The sequence below is a fragment of the Chrysochloris asiatica genome, unplaced genomic scaffold (assembly GCF_000296735.1).
Source record: "Chrysochloris asiatica unplaced genomic scaffold, ChrAsi1.0 scaffold00231, whole genome shotgun sequence".
Taxonomy (NCBI): Eukaryota; Metazoa; Chordata; class Mammalia; order Afrosoricida; family Chrysochloridae; genus Chrysochloris; species Chrysochloris asiatica.
This window is the reverse complement of record NW_006408749.1, coordinates 3,974,274-3,984,689: the sequence shown is the minus strand read 5'-3', so window position 1 is coordinate 3,984,689 and position 10,416 is coordinate 3,974,274. Positions and strand designations below refer to the sequence as shown.

The 10,416-nt window shown below is 38.2% G+C and overlaps 1 pseudogene; it reads left to right on the top strand.

Moving 5' to 3' along the window:
- The first annotated feature begins 535 nt into the window (after positions 1-535).
- On the top strand, positions 536-1,552 carry LOC102822528 (annotated as a pseudogene).
- The last annotated feature ends 8,864 nt before the right edge of the window (positions 1,553-10,416 follow it).

Sequence of the window (10,416 nt, the reverse complement as noted above, 5' to 3'; positions counted from 1 at the left end):
CAATGGATTTCTTGCTTCTGCTACAAATTCCCCCAGCTGTGAGCCTTCCAACCTTCTAAGTATTCCTTTATATGTGGTTCAGAGTTCTGGGACTATCCCCTGAACCTGCTTGGTTGGGTATACTGTGTTGTTGTTGGCGGAGCTCTCTGCTATACGTCCACCCGATCCGCCATCTTGTTTGTTGCCCCCCCCCCTTTTTTTTTTAATGGCAAAAAAATAGCTTTTGGCGCTGGCCAAGGCAGTGGACGCAGAGCCGGCTGAAAAATGGCTCCAGAGGGTCCACGAAGCTGGCAAAATCCATAGATGCAGCTTTTGCAGCTTCTTCCGATTTCTGGGGTCAAGGTCCTAGAGAGATATTGATCCCCCAGCGTAGGTGACCAGTCATAATGAAGAAAATTAGTCTCAAGACGTTCCAGCATCTTTTAACTTGAATAAAATCAAAAAAGAAACTGATTTCATGGTCATACAACAGCTGGTGCTTGCCAGTGACTTTGGAAGAGATGAGTCCCTATTTAGTAGCTGCTACTTAAAAGAGATGGCCAGCTGCAACATCCACAATGAAGATGAGAGAAGGGGAATGGGAGGGGAGAACCAAATAAAAAGCGAAAGCCTAGTGAGTACACTGAAGAGGCAGCTCTCTGCCAAACAGAAGCTGAGGGACAAGGGGTCCTCCCCTATGGAAGTCTCAGCCATGCCTCTGCCAGGGGAGGGAGTGCCTTCCCAGAAGATGAAGACGAGGGTCAGGAGGAGCAGGTGAACCAGGAGCTGGGCAACACCCAGGATGTGTTTGCCGAGCAGCCAAGTGAATGGCCTGTTGAGCACCGCGGGGATCCTGCTGCAGAGCCCATATGCCAGGCACAAGGATAGCCCCCCACTTTCACCTTTGCTACCTCAGATGCAGAAGCACCAAATTCAATGGAACTTTAGCAGGCTCCCAGGCGCTGGCGCCTATGTATCTGAAAATGTAAGCTGCCATTTGAATTTTGACCCAACTCTGTTTCTGTGGTCGGTGCAGAGCTGCGGACGCTTGGTGGTGACCAGGCTGACTGAAGAACTGGAGAAATTGACCAAACAAGAATGGTACTGGGGCCCCATCTTGTGCTAGAAGGCCGATGGGAAGCTGGACAACGTGTCGGACGGTTCCTTGTTGGTCCAGGACAGCTCTGACAACCGGTACCTCCTCAACTTGAACTTCTACTCCCATGGCAAGATGCTGCACACTAGTATAGAGCACTCCAACAGGAGGTTCAGCTTCTACAAGCAGCCGACATGGAAGGACACGTGTCCTATGTTTACCTTATCCCAACAGTCGATCGGAGACTCAGAAAACGGAGCCTTGAGGTCCCAGCTGCCCAATTCGGCCACCTACCTGGTTAGACCAACCGGATGTCGAGGTTCATCCAGGTACACTCTCTGCAGTACCTGCGAAGTTTCCTGATCCAGCAGTACATCGGGATAGACCTGATATAGAAACTGCCTTTGCCAAAATAAATAAATAAATAAAATGAATGACTACCTCCAAGAGAAGCACTACGGAAAGACTGAAAGATAGGGGCAATGCTTCCTGCCATTTGGAGACAAGACCATGATCAAAAAAACATTTACAAATGTTTCCTTGCTATTTAAACTCTCTTGCTACCATATGGATTTCAGTTTTCTGTGTACAAGTGTTACCAACTTGTCTAGGGGTAAGGAAGTGTGTCTCGGTGAGCTCTCAGGTTTATTTTGGTTCTCTCAAAAGGGAATTCGGGGGGTGGGGCGTTCAAAGTGTGAATTGTCTTTCCTAGGTGAGCAGAATAATTACAATGTGAATGATCAGATTCTTCTTAATCCAACCCCCAACACCCTCTAGATCCTTTGCTGCTATCCACTGCAATTTTTATGCATGAAAAGCGCATTTCATGTGTACTCAACCCTAAGTAAAGTTGAATGAAAACATTTTAAAAAAAACCCCACAAAAACCTCATTTTTGGAAATTTCAGCAAGATGGTAGACTAGGCAGACACACTGTGGATCCAGAAAACCAATTGAAATACATGCAGATAATAGTCTTGGAACTCTGAGCTTCAGAGGATAGGATAGAGAAGCGGACTGAATGCTTACTAGGAAAAGATGCTGAACAGGTGCCATGAAAAAAGGAGACAGACAAGAGAACTGTGTTTGCTGGTCTAACATGGTTTGGTATCTTGAACTTTTGCAAATAACTTTGGAAGCAAAGTGTTGCCTAGTATCACAGATGCATACCAATGACTGGTGATGAGAAAGATGCAATTCTTTATTATTGCCCCACTTCCCTGTTAATGGAGGCATGGCCAGCCCCCAGCCTTATCCATCCCCAATGCAGCTCCTGCTCTCTGAGCATGTAGTTGAGAGCCACACATTTGTGAACCACACCACTGTAATTTGAGTGCTATCTGTACTAACCCCCAGTGGCTGGTTTCATGTAAGCCCAGTTCAAAACCTGTAGAGTCAGTCCCAGCCAGCACTGAATTAGTGGAAATCCACGTGGCTGGCCGCACTGTCCCCTGCTACCCTTTGAGCCTGAAAGATCTTGATCCAAGCTAGTTTGGAGGTCTGCACTAACTAGTTCTTGATTGAGTACCCTGAATATAGACAACACCTAGACCTATAGGAACTCCATCTCGATACTGGAGTACCACCTTCTCATCATTCCCCAATCCACTACATGAGCTCCTTGGCTGGCAAGAGTCCTCCAGAGTTTTCTCCTTCCTAGGTCTAGCACCTATCTTGGATTTTTACTGTCATGGTTTTTGTATGTTTATTCTTTCTTCTTCTTCTCTTTCCTTTCCTGGAAAAAAAAAAACAAAAAACAACTTTCTATCTCTGCTTTCATTTTTTCCTCTTCTTTTCATCTGTTTCTGTTTTGTCCCTCTTCTTTTTTTCTCTTGATTTTTCTTTACTACTCTCTGGTCTCTTTCTCTTTTTTTCTTTCTTCTCTTAAGTTGTGTTTAGTCCATTTTCTTTTTATCTCTTTTGTGGTTTTATTTCCAGTTCCCTCTTTTCTCCTTTTGCTTATTATATTTTTTTCCTTGATGCTGGCTTTTTTTCTTCTTTATTAGTTTTTTTTTTCCCCATTGTTGTTTGTTTTTTGTTTTGTTTTGTTATATCTCATTGTGTGTGTATTTCTTTAGCAACCATGTCCATACATCTCAGTCACAACTGTACCTTCTGTGACTCCATCCACTCAGCAAAAAGCAATAACAATTCCTATACCACCTGATCAATGATAGACAGCAGTCAACACCTGCTAAGCACACCCTAAACTGAGATGCACAAATATAGAACTGAGTACATTCTTCCATACTTACCAGTAGGGAGATATCACATGCCTAAGAACACACCAACATACAGCCATCAATTAAATGCAAATACAACACCACCACAATGTTTCAAAGCAACAATTTCAGTTCACATAAATAAACAAGACAAAGTGGCTAAAATAAGTGACCAATATGCAGAGCAAAAAAACATTTCTGAATAATAATTCAAAATAATGGTATTTGAATACCTTCAACAGATTGAAGGAAAGATCAAGGAGATCCAGGTAATCAAGAACACAGAAAAACAACTTTGGAAGAATTCAGAAAACACTTCAGAAATTAACTGACACAATAGATGAAAGATTAAAGATAATACAAAACTTGAAAATTGAAATCCATAAGATTAATTTTAAGATTTCTGAAATGGATAGATAATACACTAAATGGATAGATAAAAAAGGAGTAGATTTGATTCAATGGAAGCTCAAATTAGTGAGCTTGAGGATATATCTCTGAACAGCATGCTAGAACAATCAGAAAAAAGAAAGGAAAAAAATCAGAAGAAGGCCTAAGATTTATGTGGGACACCATGAAGAGGAATAACTTACAGGTGGTCAGAATCCAAAATGAAAACGTAACAAAGAAAAGCACAGAATAATTTGAAGAGTTGTTGCAAGAAAACTTTCCTAACATGAAAAATTAAAAGATAAGCATTTGAAGAAGTTAAATGTACCCCAAACAGGATAGACCCCCAAAGAAAATCACCAATATATGCCATAATCAAGCTCTCCAAAACCAAAGAGAAGTAAAGACTCCTGAGAGCAGCTAGGGAGAAACTGAAAACGTCTCTACAAAGGAAAAACAATTATTCAAAGCTCTGATTTTTTAGCAGAAACCATACAGGCACAAAGGCAATGGGAAGACATATACAAACCTCTGAAAGAAAAAAGAATTGCTAACCAAGAATCACATACCCATCATAACTGTGCTTCAAATACTATGATGAAATTATGACATTTCCAGATAAATAAAAATTAAAGGAATTTGTAATAGCCAGGCCAACTCCAGAAAAAAATACTAAAGTGAGTTCTATGGACTTAAAACAAACAGCAGAAGACTACAACCTGAGACTAACATGAATGACAAAACCACCCAAACTCAATCCAGATATAGAAGTATCCAAAGTAAACAAACCTACAAGACTGAAAATAGGTAACCAGAGATATCAATGCATAATTAAGACAAGTACAAGCAAAAAGAAGGAACAGTGTAGTTACAGAACTTCCAAATGAGGAGGAAGTCAAGTAGGTTTCCATATAAAACAGACTATTTTAAATGGGAGAATAAATTAATAAATTACAGGGTAACCCCTAAGAAAATTAATACATCTTCACATCAAAACAAAAAAATAGGAAAACATTAGAGATTTAGTAAGTAAGAAAACAACAGCAATGAAGGAAATGACAGGAAAACATAAACAAAATTAACTCAGCACAGAAAATTAGGTGGAACAAAGAAACCAGCAACACCACACACACACACACACACACAAAAAAAAAACCAAAATGACAGCACCAACTCATACCTATCAATAATTACAATGAATGTAAGTGATTTAAATCCACCAGTCAAGAGACAGAGAATAGCTGAATGGATAATAAAACAGCATCCTTCAATAGGCTGTCTACAAAAGAAAAGGAGGATAAAATGCCAATAACACAAATAAGAGATGATATGGGTGCACCTGAGGATGAATCTGAGGGTATTATTATGCTTAGAAAAGTCACAAAAGGACATATATTATATAAAATCACTATTGTAAAATTCAAGAAAAGTTTTCATGCTAAAAGAAACATTCTTTGATGGTTACCTGGGGTGGGAGGGAAGGTAGAGTAATCCACTGGCTAGAGAGTGTTGTTGTTATTGTTAAGTGTTGTCAAGTTGTTCTGACCCATAGCAACCCTGTATAGGGTTTCCAAGGAGCAGCTGGTGAGCTTGAACTGCAGACCTTGCAGTTCAAAGGGCTTTGCAGTCTGGCACATTAACCCACAGTGCCACACCAGGTGTTAACTTGGGTGACCAGAAATGCAATATACAAAAAGAGGGAGTTTGGCAGAAGAATGATGAAGAAGGGAAGACACAAGTAGGAGTTCAAGAGTTAAAAGGATGTGAGATAAGTACTATTATATATGCAACCCTGCAACAACAGTGATCTATGGGTAGATACATAAACAAATACACAGACTAAGTGGGCATGGAAAGGAAAAGAGAAAACAGTTAATTTAAAAATTTGTTATCAAATGAAATCATATCTCAAAAAGACAAAAGTAGGAAGGGAAATGTCCTTAATTTATTCACATAATGCACTTTGAAAATACTAATAAAAATAAATGCAAATTTACTAATCTACAAACAAAAAACAGGATGTCAACAAAATTAGCATGGTATTCATAACAAATGCAAACTGCTAACATCAAAGCAAGTGACTTATTGGTGTAACCCATTGCTAAGTACTACTTATGAGTTCACATAAGTGCCACAGTGACCTGATTCTGTAATCTTTTATTTCTTTGAATAAAATTTCCTTTAAATTAAAACACACACAACTAGCTTTGCATTTCCTTGATTTTTTTCTGTAGTTTTTTATGTTGTATTTCTCATTGATTTCTGTTCTGATCTTTATTATTTTCTTCCTTTTTGCTTTTGGATTTATTTGCTCTTTATTCTAGTTTCTTCATATGGAAGTTAAGATCATTGAGTTGAGAACTGTCTTCATTTCTAATAATTGGCATTTAGTGCTCTAATCTTTCCCCTAACAACTTCCTTAGCTACATCCCATAAATTTCGATATATTGTGTTTTCTTTTTCTTCCAAAAATTCCAAATTTCCTTTTTTAATTTTTCCCCTTGAACCACTGACAATTTATATGTGTATTAGTTTGTTTCTAAATAATTAAGGATTCTTCCAATATAAATCTGTTATTGATTTCAACTATAATTTCTTTATAATCTGATAACATATTTTGTACAACTTGACTCCTAAGATTTTTTATGGCCCAGAATATGATCTAAGTTGGTAAATGTTCAATGTATACTTGAATAGAATGTATATTCTCCTGTTCTTAGATGGAATATACTATCTATATTAACAATGTCAAATTGTTCCTTCTCTCTCCTTATAAGAGATCTAACATATCTTATCTCAGTTATTGAGAGAAAAGTATTGAATCTCTGATGATAATCATGTTTTCATAAATTTCTCCTTGCAGATCATACATTTTACATGTATTCAAAGACACTTTGAAGTTATTTGTAAACAGTTAAGATTATGTTCTCTTGATGACTGATACCATCATCATTATGAGAAGACTTTTTATTATTCCTGATAGTAGTGCTTGCTCTGAAATCTACATGTATGTTATTAATATAGTCACACCTACTTTCTTTTGAACTCTAAGGTGCACCAGATCCAAAAACTGATTTTTCAGTTGTCTCAAATGCATGCAAAAGGTAGACAGTGAATAAAGAAGTCTGAAGAAGAATTGATGCCTTTGAATTATAGTGTTGGTTTCCACTTCCTAGAAAGGCACATCATACTTGGTTAAGTGTCAGCAAAAAAGAGGAAGACCATCAATGATATTGATTGGCACAGTGGTTGCAAAAAATGAACTCAAGCATAGCAATGATTGTGAGAATAGTGCAGGACTGGGCATTGTTCAATTTTGGTGTATGTTGGAGTCCTGGTGTGGCTCTGTGGGTTAATGTGCCAGACTGCAGAGCTGTTTGAACTGCAAGGTCTGTGGTTCAAGCTCACCAGATGGTCCTCGAAAACCCTATACAGGGTCGCTATTGGTCTGAATCGACTCAATAGCACTTAACAACAACCACAGTGTCATTATGAGTTGGAACCAACACAATGACACCTTACAACAACAAGAACATTCTTTTGAATAACATGCACACAGTGTATTTTTTACTATCCTTTTACTTTAAAATAGTTATATCTTTATATTTAAAGGGGGTTTCTTGAAGAGAGAGTGTAGTTGGTTCTTGCTTTTTTACTCAATATGATAAATCTCTGCCTTTTAATTGGGGTGTTTAGACCATTTACATTTAATGTGATTTTTTTCATATTATAAGGAGCTCTGGTAGCGTAGTGGTTATGAAGTGGGATGTGAACCGCAAGGTCAGCAGTTTGAAACTACCAGTGGTTCCGCGGGAGAAAGAGGAGGCGTTCTGCTCCCGTAAAGATTTATAGCCTCGGAAACCCTGTGCAGGGTCGCTCTGAGTCGGAACCGACTCCACAGCACCTAACAACAACAACAACATAGAAATACAAGTTAATTCTTTCTTTTTCCTTTTACTATTTGAAGGATGTTTTGCCTACTATCATCCAGTTTGCATTGTTTGTGATGAGAAATCTGTTGTCATCCATTTTTGGTTCCTCTGTATATAATTAATCTTTTTACATGTGTCTGATTGTTTTTAAGATTTTCTCTTTACACCTGGTTTAAGCAATGAATTATGATACATCTTTCTGTATTAGTAAACTATTTCTACATTAAAAGTATCCACCCAAATTTAGTGTTGTTGTTGTTAGCTGCTGTGAATTGATTCAGACTCATAGTGACCCTTTATGTGCAGAGTAGAACTACTCGAAATGTTTTCTAAGACTGTGACCTTTCTGAAGGAGATTGTCAACCTAACTTCTGAGGCACATTGGGGTGGGTTCAGATTACTAATGTTTTGACCAGTAGTCAAGTGCTTAAACATTTGTGTCAACTTGAAACTCCTTTCAAAATTTAGTTCATTAGTAAAACAAGGATTATTATTTTTACCTAATATTTATTTTGTTTCAGGATTCCATGTGTAGTTTGTCTGCCTCTCTGACTAAAGGTCTCCCATGAAGTTTCAACAAAATTCTTGGCCAGAGCCACAGTCATCTCAAGATTCAAATGGGTCAAGATCTGCTTGCAAACTCACTTAGTGATTATTGATAGGATTAAGAAAGATCCTCTCAGGTTGTTGGACTGAGGGCTTTTAGTCCTCTCTGGCTGTTAGCCAGAGGCTACCATGGTGCTTCTCATAAGGTAGCTCATAACATGTTTATGTTTTACAAATAGTCTTGTTTTTTGTTTTGATGTTGTTTTTGTTAGGTGCCATTGAGTTTGTTCTGACTCATAGCAACCCTATGAACAACAGAACAAAACTGCCAGGTTATGTGCCATCCTTACAATCATTGCTATGCCGGAACCCACAGTTGCTGCTACTGTTTTTTGTTTTAGAACACAATTTTGATCCTTCCATGTCTTTCAAGTCAAGATTAACTTCTGAAAACAAAAGGTGTCTAATTACTGCAAGCTAGAACCTTTTTGTAGTAATTCTCTACTGTCTTTTGTATCTTTTACCTTGTTAGTTTTTATGTACAATCATATCAGTGAGCTGCTAATTCTTCTCAGAAAATAATTTGTAGACTTTCTCTGAAGGCTAGTATGAAGGTACTTTCTTTACTTAAAAGCAGGACCAGATACTATTAGGGAAAAACCCTTTGAGTCCATAACCCAAAACACCATTAATGATGAAGTTTTCCGTTCTGGCTGGTGAAAACAGGAATTATTCCTGGCCCTGTGCAATTTCAGGGGGATTGTTCTGTTTAATCTTTTTGGATGGCTCTTTCTCTGGCCTTGAGTTGCTTCATCACATGCATGTGTTTATCAGTACTCTCCTGAATATTCAAGGATGTCCCTCTGCAAATCACCAGAGTTTTTTTTTTTTTCTGTGCAGCTCTCCTCTCTGGCACTCTGCCCTGTGAACTCTAATTAACTGCTTTTTTTCCTCAGACTCTCAGTTCTATCAGCTCAATTTATGGAATCTACAAGGCTCCATCTGAGTTCCCTCTCCCTTTACCATGCGCTGGACACCTTACAGACACTAATCTGGGGCAATCTTAGGGCTCATCTCACATTTTTAATAATAATATTACTACCCTTCTTAGAGTCCTGGTGTGGCGCTGTGGGTTAATGCGCCAGACTATAAAGCCGTTTGAACCGCAAGGTCAGCAGTTCAAGTTCACTATCGGAAACCCTATACAGGGTCGCTATGGGTCGGAACCGACTCCACAGCACATAACAACAACAACCCTTCTTAAACTGACATCCAGTGCCTCAAAATAATTGTTTGACATATTTTGTTCAGTTGCTTTAGGTGTTTTAAGCAGAAGGGTAAATACAATCCCTGTTAATCCATCTTGGCCACAGCAGAAGACTCTGGGTGTTGAATTTTATGAAAAGCTTTTCAGCATCTATTAAGAGGCATCTATACATTTTCTCCTTACTTTGTTAATGTTGTGGTTTGCATTGTTTACTTTTTTGTTACAGTGTATTTTATTCTGTTGAAAATATATGTAATAATATATATATACCATCTCAACAATTTCTACACGTACAATTCTGTGGCATTAATCACATTCTTCAAAATTATACAACCATTCTCATTTTCCTTTTCTAAATCCAACAACATGAATATAAAAGTCAATGACCCCTAAGCAACATCTCATTCTTTATCCCTCCATCCCATCCCTGTTGTTGTTGTTAAGTGCCATTGAGTTGGTTTCCAAGGAGTGACTGGTGAGTTTGAACCACCTACCTTGTGGTTAGCAGTCCAGTGCTTCTCCTACAACATCATCCCGGGACTCCTCTTCCCTAGTAACCATTAATAATCTTTGATTTCTATATATTTGCTTCTTTCTTATAGATGAGAGCATTCAATATTTGTCTTCTTTTACAACTGACTTATTTCACTCATCATTATCTACTAAAGGTTTAGCCATGTAGTGGCTTGTATTAAGACTCCATTTTTCTTTTTGATGGAGTAGTATTCCATTGTATGCATACATTCTTTAATTTCTTAATTGGAAATTAGGCTTAGCATGTAGAATATATATATATACACACACATATATTTGTTGTTGTTGTTAAGTGCCGTCAAGTCAGTTCTGAACCATAGCGGCCCTGTATAGGGTTTCCGAGGAGCAGCTGCTGAGCTTGAACTACCAACCTTGCAATTCAAATGGCTTTGCAGTCTGGCACATTAACCCACGGCACCACACCAGTACTCCATATATATAAATACATATT